Raw genomic sequence first — 17,981 nt, forward strand, 5'->3', positions numbered from 1 at the left:
AGAGCCGATGTTATCTGAAGGTGTGACTGGGGCTCGAGAAGCCACTTGCAAGAGTCTCACTCACTTGTGTATGGACTGGAGGCCTCAGTTTCCCCCCATATGGGTCTCTGCACAGGACTTCTGGAGGGCTGTCATGGAATAGCAGCTGGCTTCCCCTAGACAGTGGTCCAAGAGGGATAGAGCATGAAAAACAGAGCAGCAGTTTGTGATCTAATCCCAGAAGTCCCCAGTGGCTTCTTTTGTTTCTTAGAAGTGAGTCCATAAGTCCAGCTCATATTGAAGGGGAGGAGAGTTAGGCTCTGCCTCTTGAAAAGAAGATCTGGATGAATTTGTGGATGTTTTAATATTGCTGCACACTGCGTCCACTTCCTATCCCTCTGCAGCAAAAGAGTGCTGTGGTTTGCAGAGCTGCTTCCCTGGGATGCTTTGGATGCGGCTTCAGGCAGTGGGTGTTTTCTATGCACCTTATTGCCAGCACCCACCACCACAGGAAGGGTGCACACTTGGAGAGCTGCTGTGAAGGAGGCACCTTGCTTTCCACCATCTATGCATGCCCAAAGCATTCATATTGTGAAATGATCGAAAACATTAAGGGGCATAATTTATCTGGAGGGAGTGTGCAGAAAAGCCAAATGATCCTTTGGTAGTAAAAGCCTTCTTCTTTGGCCTTCAATCAGTCATGTTGGCTTATGTTCATTCCCTATGAGTGCTTTTCTAAGAGGTTTTCTCTAAATATTTAACATTTCTATGGCTTTAGATCTCTTTCCATCATCAAAGTCTTCATCTTTGCAGTTACCTGCATCTGAAATACTGTCACTGTCTCCTTATGGGGCTGACTCTTCATTTTACAGTCTTGGTTTAAATGCTGCCTCCTCAGAGTCCCCTTGCCAGACCAGTCTATCCCCAAAGAACCTACAATCTTTTAGATTATAGGTTATGCTTTGGTTTTATTTTCCTTGATAGAACTCAGCACACTTTGTGCTTACATGACCATTTGCAAGTTTGCTTGTCTATTGTCTATCCACCTTGTTAGATTGTAGGTATGATAAAGGTGGTTTTGTGCAAATATTCATGTTTTGGATGCTTTTAGTTCCCATTGATACACAGCTATATACACATATGTGTATGTGTGTGTGTGTGTGTGTGTGTGTGTATGTGTGTAGTCAGGCATTTCTACAGATTATAGATGAGAAAATGAGAAGTAGGGGGAAGACTATGCAGACCTTGTCAATTCCAATTATATTTCCCAGAACTTGTAGCTAAAAGATAATAAAGTCCAGCATCTCTGTTAGCACTCAGAATTGTTAATTCATGGGCAAGCAATTTAGGTGAATTTTAGATGAGAAATTGAATTTTCAGCAGCACAGCAGGAAAATAATCACTTACTATAGTTGAAAATAGTTATCAGTGATTAGTGTTCCTGTGTTTGATGTGGTAGCTCTTCTGCTGTGTGCAGCATGGGGTGAAGTAGCCAGGTCTGTAGACAAGACTTTTAATCAATGAAACAAAGCCATGTGTAAAAGCGTCTACATGGAAAGGCATTGAGGGCAGGTACAAGATGCTTCTTCAACTGTGAAGAACAGAAATATGCTGCTGGCCAGGCCTGGGCACCAATGTTAGAACACTTCAATCAGGAAATTAAATTCTTATTGGAAGAAGACCACGAACAGGGCACAGTCTCTACACAGGCTTAGCTGCATATCTACGGACAGATGAATGTCCAGATCATTTTTCTATCCTTCTAATAGCTCGTGCATGAAGCCAAAATACTCAGCTGAAAAGTGAGAATTTTAACCATCAACATAAAAATAAGCTTCTATGTACTGACAATATGTATAATTGGCGTTTTGCTGAACTGTGGAATAGCAGACTGGGGTTTTCAGTGTGTATTGTGAGCCTACTGCACACCTGCTGTGAGTGGCCCTAGAAACTCAACAATTAAATCCTAATCTCTATGACTGTGGGTTTTTCTCTTGAAACACACTGTGGTCAGTGCTTTTAGTCCATCTGCAAACTAAGCAATGAGAGTTGCTCTATACACACGTGCACCCCATATATTCTGTAAAATATGTGTATGAGCAGTGAGTCATTATATAGAACCCAGGCTTTCAGAACTTCTGTTAATCTCTGTAGGATTTAGGGATTTTGAACAATACACTGAATTTTTGCTAGAGAATGTCGCATAGAGAGGACACAATGAAATCCTTCTAAATGGGTGAATTAAGGAAGAGCGTAGGCATCAATGACTCATTGACAGTTTGGTGCATAATTATGACTCGGGATTGCTCCAGGCATTTGCATCATCTATTAGACAATAAGCCCACATGGCTTCTTAAAGTGCTTAATCATCATCCATAAATGGCCATAAAATTTCTCAGCTTTATAAGCACAGTGAACTTGGTTGCTTTTAAAAATACATACACCACAGAAATTTATTTGGAAAATTGACAATTTCTCTCAAGCTTGTTCAATTCTAATATTTATTGCAGCAAGTAACCAGCTTATAAATAATTATATTTTCTATAAATTTATTTGCCTCAGGAAAATACAAAATTTAGTTTAAATATCCCAAATCTGTGATTGCTTTTAGATTATAAATGTTCCCTCTGCTATGAAATACGCATGAACCATCAAGTTCTAGCAAAAAATATTACATAGTCATAATGCAGCCTCCAAAGGTGACTGATGACTGCTTATCATAGTTGCTACAGAGAAGTATTTGGCATCAAATGATTCATCAGTCATATTCCAGAGTCTGTTTAACTATCAGGAGTAGAAGCATCTAAAACGTACAGCAAAGACTTTACATCAAGTATACCTCCCACACTTACCCTACCTTAAAAACTATTTAGAATCCAAATGTGAAACAGAATGTGTGAGCGCACATAATTATCCGTGCCTATTTTCACATTTACATAGCTTCTATAAAAACCACTCCTGTCTCTTTTGCATGCACTTAATTAAGTCTGCCATCTTGCTGGCCTGTAATGTTTGACATGTTCAACTGAAAGCAAATGACAAAAATGCTAAATGACATTTCCATTTTCTTATTTAAAAGATTTATTATTCAACACTATCTGTGTGTGGCATTCCTTCACTTGCTTATAAATATTTTACAAATTTCGATAGCTTCAAATTTAAAAGACTGATGAGCTACATTAACAACCCAAATAATTGAAGAACAGTATACTTAAAGTTCCGGGCATCAAATTTTTATTTTTGATCATCATTGGATTTTAATTGTATAAAATTAAGCATTGTATGCAAATCTAGCTCTGCAGGGGAAATTTAGCCACTTTGCTTTTTAAGAGTGGCCAAACTTGGTTGCCCTAATAGTATCTGAAAAAAATTAATTATTGAGAACTTACCACTCAATCTGAATAGTAAAAACATTTTGGAAACTGCCTTTCTCCTTTCTTTTTTCTCCCCCCATTTCTAGGGTCACTGGCTATTCCCTCCTGCTGGGAACACTCCTCCCCCAAGTAACCGCATAACTCACTTCCAAGTCTTCTCCAAATATTTGCACAAACTTTCACCTTCAAATGTGCCCTATGGAGATTGTGCTATTTAAAATGGTAACCAGCCTCCTTTCTTAACCCTTCCCCAAGCCTCCTGATTTATTTTGCCTGCTCTATTTTTTTCCTGGCCCTTATCACTTTCTGACACATGATATAAAGTGTTTCTTTTCAAGAAATTATTGTTTCTGGAAAGTCTTCCCCTACAGGCAGCCAAGCTCCATGAGGGCATCTGTTTTGTTCATCTCTGTACCCCCAACCACTAGGATGGTGTTTGTCTCCAAGCCGACACCCAGTTAATACTAGCAACCAGGGGCAACCTTTGCGTTAATCCAAACACCTGGACAATTTGCTAGAATAGCCTACTTTATTGATGTTTCTTTCTTTGGACTGTTTGGATGTCTTACACACATTTTTTGATTGAGAACAAAAATTGAGAACTTGAACCTTTGGTTAGGAGTAATTCACTTCCACACCTTCCACCCCTCAGAGGGCACACAGCCATCTCAAAAATGTTGCTACTAACCCTTTGGTAATAAATTTCTACCCAAACAATGAAAGCTGTTTAGTTACGCTAAAACGTTAGATGTGAATAAAATCAATTTTTATATTTAAGGTTCTAAAATGGAATTTGGGCACTATTCTCAGACCTTTTACAAAAGAGAACATTTTTCCCCTCTTGTTATTGTAGGCAGATCTGGAACTAGAACTAATCATTTTCAAATTGTTCTCATGGCACTGAAAATACAATTCTCCTTCCCACGGCTGCTTCTATTGTAAGTGGTCCAACGAAAAACATCGCCCCCAATTCCTTTCTTCTTTCCACATTTTCATCCATAACCCAACCTCTTAAAATGTGCGAATTAACCTTAGGATATATGCTTAGCATAAGGTCAAGATAAACTCCGTATAAAATGACTACCTTTAGAAGTATTTTAAATATGCTATTATAGAATATTCCACTTTAAGGGATTTTTTCATTTATAGATAAATGGGTCCATTTGAGGAACCTGAGATTATGATTTTGCTTTCCCACAAAACTTTCTTTAATCCTGTTGCTAGCCAGCTGACCTGAAAAGATAGTATCCTAAATCTACCTTAAACTCCTTCCATTTCTGTTTAATTCTGATTCTTTTTTCTGCAACCCAGCGTTTGCAGTCTCTAGAGGGAAATAAAAGTCAATCAAATTTAAAGTGCTGAAGAAGCCTGGAGGTGACCTGTGTGTGCTTCCCCACCCAGCCCACTTTCTTGGAGCCTCCCCAGGGGTACCTCGGGGCCTGGGCTGTTGGACCCTGCTGTCTGGTGTCAGCGGTGAGGTGTAGCCGATCCACAGTGGACGTGCCTGATCTGCCTTCACTGCCCCCTCCTTGTAGTTGCCTATGAGAAGCTTCTGATCTTGTTGGCTTGATGCTGTGGCCATTTTCCTCCCTCGTTATCTCTGACATATTGGTGGGCGTTATTTAACAAGCATATGGTGCTAATTTTGTGTCAAGCACAGCTCTAAGCACTTTACAAAGATGACCCCATTGAAGACCTCATAAAACAGCCCCATGACGCCTGCACTGTGGGGATGCCCATAATACAAAGGAGGAAATGGAGGTGAGGACGGGATGAGGGATTTGGCCTCCCCCAGCTGATCATGGAGCCAGAATGGGAAGCCACAACAGATGTCCATTGTTTTCCTGCCAGCAGCAGCCCCTCCTGATTCTGAAGGGGAGCAGGAAGGGCATAATTACACTCCGGCTGATAGCTAAGATCACTCTAGGAATTCCACGGAGAGAGATCCTGGCACTCCTTCTTTGGACAGTGGCCCCAGGCCAACCATGTCCTAATAAGGGCCTGACTACAGCAGCTTACCTAAAGTCAAAGAAAGAGCAACTGGGAGAGGTTTGCAAAGGTGGCTGTTTAAATGGGGGAAGGCAGAAGGGGAGCAAGGCTAGCTGGCAATTCATGAACACTTCCCATTTGTTATCTCATCTAATTTGGCCAGGCCTGTGAATAATGAAGTGGTATCATCGTTATTCCCTTTTACATACACAAAATCCGAAGCTCAGAAGAAGTTGAATGAATTGTGCTAGGTTATATGGCTAAAACGGGGTTTCTCAGGCCTGGCATGATGGACATTTGAGGCAGAATGTTCTTTGTGGTGTGCACTGCCCTGGGCATCACAGGGTGTTTAGCACAGGTCCTGGCCTCTCCCAGTTGATACATGCCAGTAGTATCACCTGGTTGTGACAACCAAGTCTCTGGACATTGACAAGTGTCCTCTGGGAGGCCAAAACTGGATACCCTACCCCCAAAGCTTGAGCTCTTAGCTATGATGCCTCCCCATGTAACCCTGGGGATGACCCCATGACTCTAGTTTTAGTGATAAAGGGTTGAACTAGATATCTTTCAACCACCTTATGGCCCTAATGGCCTTCATTCAAGAAGTGTATAACCTGGTAGAAGACACAAGGTGAGTACAAAATCAGCTGCCAGCATCTTCTCCATTGTTTTAATTCCTGTCCTCACCCATCCTGGTGGCCCCAGTAAACACTGAACTGAAAAAGTAGACGGTATGGATGGATGGCTTCCACAGAACTTCTCTGTTTTTGAGAAGCAAACACACTTTTTCCCCTTTTATTATTTATTTTATTATTATTTATTATTTTATTTATTTTTGACACACAATAATTGCACATATTTATGGGACACAGAGTGATATTTTGAAGTGTGCACACAAGGTATAATGTTTTAAGGGGCCAACTACCACTGGCCTCTGTGAATTCAGGCCATCAAAGGCCTGGCCAGCTCTATGCCCACACGCCTTGGGGCAGCCTTTTCCCTTGCAGAGCTGAAAGAATTCCCTGTTCCTGAATTGGTCTTGATGGCTCCACTAGCAATGGTTTCCCAGACAGGAAGGCCTCTATGAGCCACGGGCCTGTTCTGAAAGTCACATTTCAGTGACACCCAGACATTTTCAGTAAAGGGGCCGCCTGCTGGCTCTGAATGATGGGAGGTATTCTCCCATATCTCTACATATTCAAAAGATGAAACTAAATACATGAGGATTAACTACTTTAGTGAAACAGAAATTACAATTATAATATATTTTTTAACAGAAGTGAACAGGTGGTGTTTTAAATCTATCCAAGATTAACCCATATTCAACCCTTTAAGCACCCAGGCTGTCATAATAAATGTTGTCTAATTATATATTCTTGGGAGTGCATTTTATGTTGGGTTTTCAAATTGGAATTTGTATCCAGCTGAAGTTATCTACACAGTGCAGTTTTTGTGTATAACAAAGTGAGGATTCAAAATGTTAAGTATTTTTTGAGTAACTTCACTTCACTTTGAGGTCTCTGTGTAGCTATTCTCCAGAAAGGAATGTAGTCAAGAATAGAGAATTATAATAGCTTAATGTGTTCCACCTTTTGAAGGCCTAGTTGCATCCACATAAACTTTTGGTTAGTTCAGGGTAGCAATGGGATTTGTAACCCTGGGTTTTCCTAAAATTCAGCCCATTCTCCATGTTTGGTGACTTTGTTCAAGGTTTCACTCTCACGTGGTTGAATTCTACTTGTTTTGACTTTAAACACACATAGTCATTTGCATCCCTAGAGTAAAGATGTCCAGACCTCCCTCATTTTTGCCTTACAAAAATGCAAAACAGTGGCACATGGGCCCCCTCTCACTGAAATTATAACAGCAACGATGCAACTTACATTTTGGTGGAGGTAATAGGATAATGTAATGTTTTACTGGTTCCTACTATCTTAGGGGATTTCATTAGCTACAACTCAGGCTGTGCAATGCAACCATTTGAGCCCAGCTCATAAAAAGAATACAAGTATTTCTGAAGCCTTTGCATTACATTACTCTAACAATCCCTTCCCATAATCCTAACAATGCATTTCCTCTCATGAGCATCAATGGAGGGAATAGTAAAGGGAGCTTGCTGAGCTCAATTCCAAGGTCTGATTCAGTGTTCCTGCTGCCCTGCCAGCCCCCACTCTTGGAATATAGATGCATGGACTCTTAGATTCCACTCTACTATGGAAGTTCAAATCTTTCCTAGAAAGGGGCCTGGGGACTTCCGTTTCCATAGTCATATCTTCCTCAGGAGCATAATTTTCATGACACATGACCCTCCAACAGTCCTGCACATGGTGCTTCTCTGAACTGCTACACTGATCCAGAAGCCAAAACCAGGCATTCTCACCATCTCCTACCCTCTCCTCGCCCAAAGAAGGCACTTTGTATGTATGGTAGAGTTTCATCAGTATTTAGAGGGACTGAGAAAGAAATCAAGTTGCAAGAACACACACTCTGATGTTTTCGTGCAGGGTAATGCAGCTTCTTCCCCCAAATTTGGATCTAGGCTTTTTTTGGGGGGGGTGGGGGGGGTACAGCCAAGCCCATCAGAGAGCTCAGAGCTGAAAGGCAGTGCTGTATTTGAGAAGGGACACTATTTAGAAGACTGTGGAAGCAATATTCCCCTTGTTGAGCAGAAATGTTTTATTCTTTCTGTAAGTTCTTGGAATATGAGGCCTCACATGACTAGAGGAGCTATTTTAAATATCACAGGAGCTGTTCAGAAAATGGCCTTGCCCAACTCAGGACCAAGGACAGCTCTCAAACCCTTAGCACCAAGGACAGTGTTCAAGGCCTCCCCAGGTGTTCAGCATCACAAAACACATTTCCATATTATATACATTTTGCATATTAAAGAGAGAAATAGCAGAGGCAAATATGCTCTAAGGCCAAAGGCAATTCTGTTTCTCACATAAGGAAATTCAGGGTACTAGCAAACTATATTTGCCTCTAATTTGATGGACAGAAGCAGAGCAATACTGGCCAGGTGAAGTTTTAACTTTCAATGGTCTCCTTGGGCCAGCCACTGGAATCTTTCCTCCCACTGTCAGGAACACCTCCATACTCCTGAGCTCCAGGGCCTGCAAATCTCCAACACCACTGACCCCTCTCAAATGGCAAAGCCTTTCCCAGGGTGGAACACCTGGAATGGTGTTTGTGGTTTACTTTAGAAGGTGTGAACAAATGTCCTTGGTAAATTATGTGTTACTTGAAGTTAAATTCATCTTGTTTTTGCAATGACATTGCCTAGATTGCCTAGAGCCTTTAGCATAACAATTGCATTTGGATTCTTCAAGTAGGGGAATAGAATACCCAGCATTTCTCAAAAGTTTTTAACAGAAAACTTTATGGGGGTTGATGCGCCATTCAAGACTAGAGTTGGGAGGACACACTTGTGAAAATGCTGGATTTGGAAAGAACATGCTCTTGGAGGCAAGACTCTGTCTTCTCCCCAAGGAAGAAGAGAACTGGTCTACTCATGTCGGTCTTGCTCCCATACACACCAGCAGGTCGTACCCACACACCTGGTGCCTGTGATGGTCCCAGGATATCCTGATGTGTCCCATCTTCTCTTGTTTCTTCTCCACTCCAGGTTATTACTCCTGAATCTCCAAATCATCTGCTCCTATCTCTTTGGAACAGCCTTAGCATCCTTTCTCTTTGCCTGGGGCTTGGGGTAGAGAAGTTTCCACAAAGAGGACAGAAGTTCTCAGCCAAAAGCAATTCAACATTCTGGCTTCTCAGCAGTGGCAAAAAGTCCTGAGGGTGGAAGAACTTCAAGTATTTACTGGGACTCCTGTCTGTCCCTCTGCAATTCCCTTCCTAGTGTCATTAAGAGCAGAGGTTTCATGCCTGATGCATCTGTGTTCATTCGAATTTCAGCCCTACCTCTGACTGTCTTTGGCATGTTTGGGTAAGTCGCTTAACATCTCTGAGCCTCAACACCTCTTCTGGAAATTAGAGATGATGATAATAATAATACTTATTGCTTATATATTGCTGTGAGTATTTCATGAGATAACGTATGTCATAGTCTTAATCTCAGTGTCTGGCACATAAAATATGGGGAATACATTCTCTGATATTACTATTTTTGTGAATGTTGTTGTTGTTGTTTTTGTTATAATTCGTAAGCCCAATTTATTCCAGTGCATAATCTAGAGAATGAGATCTACTTAAACCCCCCAGCAGCATCCATCCTCAGAACCTCCCCTCCCTGGGCCAGGCAGCAGAATGAATGTGCCCCTTCCCTTGAAATCAGAATCTGCTGTCTCCCCAGGAGGTGCCTGCGTGGAGCTGTGCCTCTTCGGATTAAATGCTGCTGTTGGCATTGAAGCACACAGATTTATTTAGTCATCATATTTGTTGGGTTGCTCTACTGAAAAATGATGGCTCCTAATTAACATATCAACACATTAATCATTTCTGGAGTTCTAGCTGTACAAACTGCCCAGCTGCTGGTCATTTCTCCCAGAAAACAATCAAGGGAAATATACCAAGCCGTGGTTCTCCACCTCGCCCTCTACCCTCCCCCACCCATGCCCACGTCTCCCCTGCTGTTCCCATGAGCATGACAGGCTCCATGGGATAGGAGAGGTGCCAGCTGAGAGCAGGCTGGGGGCTGCAGGGAATGACTTGGTCTTTTCATGACAATTGCTCTCAACCAGATTAGATGACTCTAACAGAGGCAGGGGTACGGTTTCAAGAGATCATTCGTCTTGAATACAGAATTGAGTGTTTTATTACTGAGGAAGAGTTTCCAGGTATCTAAATCATAGAATTCGCTCAAAAGCCTCTCCCTCTCTTCCCAAGCACGTGAACCAAGTCCTCATCTTGGCCTGTGAGTACTGTCTCCACAGGCATCAGTCGCCAACCAACATGCAGGACTTGACAAGATGGAAACAGCCAATCTGGGCTGGAATGGGCTCGTGATTGGGGTAGTGGGGAAGGACTGAGTAAGTTTGTGTTTCTGTCTGTGTCTCAAAATGTTCATTCCTACATGTGTGGCAATTAGAAAAGACACACGTGTTTCAATTCCCATTCCTACATTTAAATTTTTCAAGTCTTCTAGTACCCAGGAAAGACACAAGTCAAGCCCAGACTTTCATTCAGTCTCACCTACAATCCAGGCACACACTGCTTGCTGTTTTGATCATCTCATAGTTAAATATGTGAAGACAATCACAAGCCATAAGGAACATTGTTTTTTTCTGCCGCAGATTCCTCCCAGTGCTTGGGCACTTGCTAAATCGTATATGTACCTGATTTCCATCTCCAGATTCTACAATAGGTGTGTCTTATTTTAAGCCAGTAGACTTATTTTAAGTCTTATTTTGTGGCACTCTAGTTTTCAGCACATTCAGCTCCAATGCCAATCGTAACCTTGAAGGACACAATCGTGAATGCCATCATCACAAATGTTGGAATCCTGAAAAATTTAAATCCCTAGAGTCTAAAATCCCTAACATCTAAAACCCTTCCAAATCACCAACCTGAAAGATTAAAGTCTCAGATGATGAAATTCTGAAAGTTGAATTGTGCAGAAGGGATTCGTGTGCTTTCATTTTTATGCAGGATCGCTGTGTTGTGTTAGTTGCATCGTGTTAGGTGAAACTATTGTTTTATTGTTTCAAAGACAACTTGTTGTTGTCTTTATTTGGCAATTGAGTATGGTTTAAGGAAAGGCATATGGGAGCCAAGTGAATAAGGGGTGGACTTGTGGGCTTTATTCCACATGTCGACTTGACTGGAATAAGGAATGCCTAGAAACCCTGTAAAACATTATTTGAGGTGTGTCTGTGAGGGTGTTTCCAGAGGAGACTGGTGTGTGAGTTTGAGTGGGCTGATGAGAAAGATCTGCCCTCATTGTTGGTGGGCATCATCCAATCTGCTGGAGACTTGGAGAGAACAAAGACGGAAGGCAAGAAGGCAGATGGGTCTCTCTGTCTGAGAGCTGGGACGGACTTTTCTTCTGCTGCCTTGGACATCACAACTCCAGGGTCACTCATCTGTGGATTCTGGGACTCCTACCATCACCCCCAGGTCCTGAGGCTTTTGGCCTTGAGCTGAGAGTTACATCATTGCCTTTCCTGGTTCTGAGGCCTCAGACTGACTGAACCAGGAAGCTATCAGCATCCCAGCATCCCAGCTTGCAAACAGCTTGTCATGGAATTTCTCAGCCACCATAATTGTATGAGCCAATTCTCATAATAAATCTCTTCTATATCTGTGTCTATATACATATCTTATCAGTATCATCTCTCTGAGAACTGTGGCTACTTTGGTATTGGGGAAGCTGAATATCCTTCCTTCTTACTGTATCCTTCACAACATAATGGAAGAAATCTGTGAAATTGTTCCCTTGAAAAAAGGCTGTGATAAGTTTAGTGTACGAGGCTACCTAAGGTGAAAGATAAAATATTAAAAGCTAGTTATTATTGGTGCTGCAACAGCAGAAAGTCTCTCTTATTTGCAATGGCCATGCGATAATCAGACTTTCCAATGAACAAGCACATACTTATAAAATGTGCAGGCCAGGCACAGTGGTTCATGCCTGTATTCCCAGCACTTTGGGAGGCTGAGGTGGGCAGATCACCTGAGGTCAGGAGTTTGAAGCCAGCCTGCCAACATGGCGAAACCACATCTCTACTAAAAATACCAAAAATTAGCTGGGCATGGTGGCAGGCACCTGTAATCCCAGCTACTTGGGAGGCTGAGGCAGGTGAATTGCTTGAACCCGGGAGGAAGTGGTTGCAGTGAGCTGAGATCATGCCATTGCACTCCAGCCTGAATGACAAGAGTGAAACTCTGTCTCAAAAAAAAAAAAAAAAAAATGTGTAGATCACAACCACTCTCCAAATACAAGTACACCAAGTGTTTGGAAGTGAAAATGCAGGTGAAAAATACAAGAAATATTTTCTGCCAAATTATTCAATTATGTATGACTCCTTCCCTTTCACACATAGCACCAACCCACTATGCTCCATATTTCATCTTCGCATCATTTCCAACACTGAAGGTATAAATTGTGTAGAGTTTTAGAGAGCTCTAATTCATATCACACATTTTTGCAAATTGACTCCATGGAAGTACCTTACACAAAGTTGACTTTGTATGTAAGCATTGTGCATGTGTGTGAAATTAATTAATTTTAATTAATTAACAAAGAGATGTCTTTTTAAATAATAAGAGATGGCTTTTGTACATTTGCATTTGTGAAAGATAATATTGCTTGACATTCCTTTAACATTTCTTTAGCCATCTGCACATGTGGTGGTAACTCATCACAGTTTTTGATCAATCTCCTCAAAAGACACAGGTTATCTGTCATATTTCAGATAACCACAGTCATGAACCTGCATGCATGCAGTCACCAATCATCGTCATACACATTCATACATCTTGCTTTTTGATCTATTTCTTTATGAACAGAGCTTGCCTGCTCATCACTGTTATACCCATGTGAATGTCTTTAGTATACCTGAGTGTTTACGCTTGCAAAAATATGTGTGTTATTGTTGCCGATTTGATTGCATAAAGTGGCCAATCAAGTATTCTGTCCTATTTTTATGCTTCTTAAAAATATTCCCTTTTAAAAATGTAAATAAACGTTTTCTTTAAAGATTTAGTTTAATTTTTTTCCAGAATTATATTTTGAGGATTTTGATCTTTCAAGAGTGTAATTTTCAGGATTATAGACCTTAGGGGTTTTCGATTTTTCAGGATTTCAACACTTAAGATTATAATGTTCAGGATTGTGTCTTTTGGGATTATGGCCCAAACCTATTAAACTCATATAGATTTTTCAATGTACCTGTTACAGTATGTATGTCATTGCTATGATGAGCAACACATCTGATAAATGTGGGCAATATCTTTATCAACTACAACTAAAAAATCAAAACTTCTATTGTAACTTTTAAGCTATACTTATATTGTCCTATATACTCTGATTGTCTGTGTATATTGTGTTCTATTAGAAGATAAACAATATTGGGCTTCACAGTTCCTGTTATTGAAAACTCCAAGAGGTCCTGAAAAAATATTTAAAATAAATTTTTAAGAGATGATGACTTACATTTTTAAAAGAGGATTTGTTCTTGAGTAACATATAAACAGTACAGAACACTTCATACGCCACTTTACACAACAAAATAGGCAATAATTCAGGACCTCTTGCAGTTTTCATGATTCTGGTTATTGAAAACTCCAATTGCTGCTCCTTGGTGAATCCCTAGGATTTATTGCAGGGTCAGTAAATAATGAGTGACATATGCATACATACATATACCTTACATATATATTACATATATGTATCAGTTAGTCAAATATTATTTGAATGGATAAAATGAATAAATACTAAGATAGGGACTTTGAGATAGACGTTTGGGTTTTATTAGCTTATGTGCAATCTTTTTTGGTCTTCTTCAACCACTAAGAGTTTCAGAACACAAGCATGTGACATCTATAGACCTTGACTATTGTCTATCACCACACATGCAATGCATGGTCAAAGCATAAAGAAATAATTTTTTTACTGCAGTTCTCAACCCTGGCTACACACTGGGATCACCTAGGAAGCTTTTGAGAAGGATGAAAATGTAATTATGATGATGGTTGCACAATTCTATAACTATGCTAAAAACCGTTGAATTGTATACTTAAAGCAGGTGAAATTTATGATATGTAAATTATATCTCAGTAAAGCAGTTAAAACAAAGTGAATCCCTCACCCAGAGATTCAAATTCAACTTGTCCCGAATGCAGCTGATAAAATCTCCCCAGGTGGTTCTAATGTGCAGCCAGGGCTGACAACCACTAGTTTATAATCAGTTCAGAACTCTATGGCCAATCAATTCCTGCAGACACCTGGAATCCTGGACCAGCTACGGAGACAATTGATTATTCCATTTGTGTAGACCTGGCTACCCAGGGACCCACCTCAAATGCCACATATTATCAATAACACCTTAACTCCATTGTTCCCAAACAACATACAAAACAGGGAGATTTTAAAGCAGATGTCTGTTTGCTCACCTGCCAACCTTCCGCATCACTGTCCCCTGTGTTGGTGTCTGGAAATCTAAATCTGTAAAGGCTCCATAGAGTCTGAGTTCCCTGACCAACAGTCACGGGGCTACGTTAATGTCTTGTGTTAAAATCCAGTACCCAAGTTCTCAAGTAAACAGAAAATATTACCAGGAGGCCCATGTCCCAAAATAGTTTGGGGGAACTATTTGCACTCAAAGTCACAAGGCTGATAAAACAAATGACAATGTAGTCATGTCATAAGGGAGAGTGACATTCGTGTGAGAACAGCCAGAGAGTGAGATTAGCTCCCGTTACTTCTTGGCTGGCCAACCATGGGCGATGTCTTCTAATCCATTGGCACTCCCTTTCCTCCCCTTCTCCTGCTATGGAAAAAGGGCTGACCCTCCTTCATTGTTCTGAAGCCCATGCTTTCGCAGAAAACTAAGATTCTCAATTACACTTTATTCCCTTTTATAACCTCAATCTCTCAGTTGCCATTCTTTCTTTCAGTTCTTAAATATGCTTCTCTCTCGTCTTAATAACAAACAAGCAAAATCCTCAGGACTCCCTCCTCCCACTTCCCTCTCCTGGCCAACCATGTGCTATCCATGTCTCCATTTTGCATTCACCCTTGACTGGACTCCACCAGATTCTGCTATTGCTTGGCTAACACACCACTTGTTTCCTGGGCCATCCATGCCAGCACAGCCCCAGCATGGACCCCACCTCCCGATCGGCCTTCCTCATGCTCTCCTACCTGGCTTTCCACTGTGGGCATTCTCGAGGCTCTGTTCTTACCCTCTAGTTCTTATTTGCCCTACCCTTTGTCCTTATTAGTATTTGCCCTACTGTTCCTCTTTCTTTCCTAGAAATTTTCATCTACTTCGATGCTTCGAATTGCTACATATAAACTGAAGGCTCCCAGAAGATTGCTCTCTACCAGATCTATTCAACGGAACACTCAACAACCCTAGCTTTCAAGTCTCTCTCAAATTCAATATACCCAAGCTGAAATCACGATCTCCCACATAGGATCTCTGTCTGTGGTCTCCAGGTTGGTGACTAGTGTCATGCCCCATCTAGTGGGTTAGCTCAAACCCTAGCCATCACCCTTGGTTTCTCCCCTCTTCACCCCCTTAAGCAAAGTTCCCCACATCTTAAAGGATTTTTACCCTCAAGTATTTCTCAAATCCCTTCGGTGCACTGTATCTCTGCAATCTCATATTATTCCAAATTGTCTATCTAAAGTGCAATTCTTGTCACCACCTTTTCTTAAACCCCCATAAATGATCCTCCATGGATCAGGGGATAAAAACCACAATTCCCGGCAGCCTCATTAAAGCCCCTGGATAATCTCACCCTCTCCATCTCCCCAGCAGTGGTCATGACTCACTCCCCTTTTTCTCTACTCTCCAGCCACACTAGCCTCTGTCCTCCATGGAGGGAAATGAGTATCGTTTTCTTTGGATGCTGTGTTCTCAATGCCCAGCACAGTTGCTGCCACATCACAGGCACTGGCAAAATATCTGTTGATCAAATGAATCTGAATTCCCTAAGCCTCAGTTTGCCCATTTATAATTTGGGGCTAGTGATAGCAGCTAATATTTAGAATGACTTTATGAAGATGCTACATGATAGCACTGGTAAGATACTCAGCAGAGTCTAGCACATCACTGGGGTGCTGAACAAAGATAATTATTTAAGTGATGATGATGAAACTGTGGTCCAATCTCCTTGGGAGGCTGAGTCAGGAGGATTGCTTGAGCCTAGAATTCAAAAGTGCAGTGAGCTAGGATCATACCACTGCATTCCAATCTGAGCAACAGTCTCAAAAACATGATGATACTGATTAAGAATAGAGAAAAATTGATCAGGTGCACAAATTCATAGGACAAAACCCAATTTATACTAGATGATCAATTAATGTTATTGCAAGCAGAAGCAGAATCTTACAGGGTTTGTGAATATCACCCCCATGTTTGTATATTTGAGAGGAAAAAAAACAGTCCATTTTGATATGGAAAAAAACAGATTTGGCACATAAAGAATAACCCAGCTCTGGTTCAAATGGTCTTTGTGACCCCTGGCAAGTTGCTTACCCTTTGTGGGCCTCCATTTCCTTGAACACTAAATGGGTGTATTGGTCTGAAGAGGTATCCAAATTCTCCAACGTCTTCTAGGAGTGATTCCTTAATTCTGGGTAGGGCTGGCCATGACTGGGGGTGGGGCAGTCAGGGCCTCACCCCTGCTTCATTCAGAGCAGCTCCCATTTTATGTTTCTATGTTAAATTCTGGAACAAAAGGTTCTGTGTCTAAAAACCCGATGGTGATACGTAAAATGTGGGATTGAGGGGATGTTTGCTTCAGTCAGGATTCTTTGTGCTGCAAGCCAAAGAAAGCCCCACCCAAGCCGGCCTCAACAGGAGGAAAATGTCCACTCACAAAATGTCCCCCCAGGCTCAGGTTCCTGTCTCCGTGGATCCTGCGCCTGCTTCCTCCCCAGCCTGTCTCTCGCCAGGCGCAGCTGTGGCACCCACTGACGCCTGTCCCTCAATTCTCCTACCCACGAGAGGCTGGCCATCTCGTCAGGCAGCGTCTGTGGAGGAGCCATTCCTGGCACCGCAATCCCAGGGTGACCCCGAGTCACGCATGCACCCCGATCCAGCCACGGAGCCTTGGGGAGCACAAGGTGCTGCTCACGTCAGCTTGGGGTTCTGCTCCCCACTTTAGGGCTGAGGATTGAGCCTCATGTGGGTTATGTGACCTGAGGGTGTGAGGAACGGGGCTCCTCAAGAGAAATTAGAAAATAGTGACTAGACGGTTAAAGAAATGCTGCGAGTGAAACCAAAGCTCAAACATTCTGATGACTGGACGAGTTTAAATCCTCAGAAGAATCTCAATTCCCTCAGGCAACTTCAGTGGAAATTGCTGCTTCAGCTCCAGCTACCAAATAAAGCCTCCCCCTGACCCACAAGCACCTCTGGACTATCTCCTGGACTAAAAAATTTAAACTTAAATCTCCAGGCCTTCGGAAAAAGCCAACTGGCCTTCTCTTAACTCAAATCTCATTCACAGAATAGTCAGGAAATGAACAAAGCCCTCCGGAGTGCTGCTGTTGGCAGAATTCCGACTATCACATCTTCCCTTCTCCGGGCTGTTTGCTCTGACTCTTATCCACTCTATCTTGAAGAGCTTGACAAGTTCCCTATCCATTCAAGCAGCTCCCTTGCCATTACATACTTGCTGACCTAGAATATTAGTCTTTTGTGTGCTACTATATCAAAAGCTTTCTTGAAGTCCAGGTAAATTATAGCCAGGCTTCCTCCTGTTGACTCAGTGCTGTTTCCTTGAAAAATTCTATCAGATCAACCACGCGTGGTTTTTCTTTGGTGAGTCCGTGCCCACTACCTGTAATTAAGCCAGGGCGAGCGCAGCCCCTGCCTGGTGTGCCGAGTGCATGTTCCGCTTTGGCTCCCTCTGAAGCCAAGATGAAGCTAAGCAAGCTCCCGAGTAGCGTGGAGACCTCTGTGGCCCCTTCTCCAGGGATGAGCCAAGCAGCTCTAGTTCCTCTTACGT

This window comes from Pongo pygmaeus, chromosome 21 (assembly GCF_028885625.2).
Source record: "Pongo pygmaeus isolate AG05252 chromosome 21, NHGRI_mPonPyg2-v2.0_pri, whole genome shotgun sequence".
Taxonomy (NCBI): domain Eukaryota; kingdom Metazoa; phylum Chordata; class Mammalia; order Primates; family Hominidae; genus Pongo; species Pongo pygmaeus.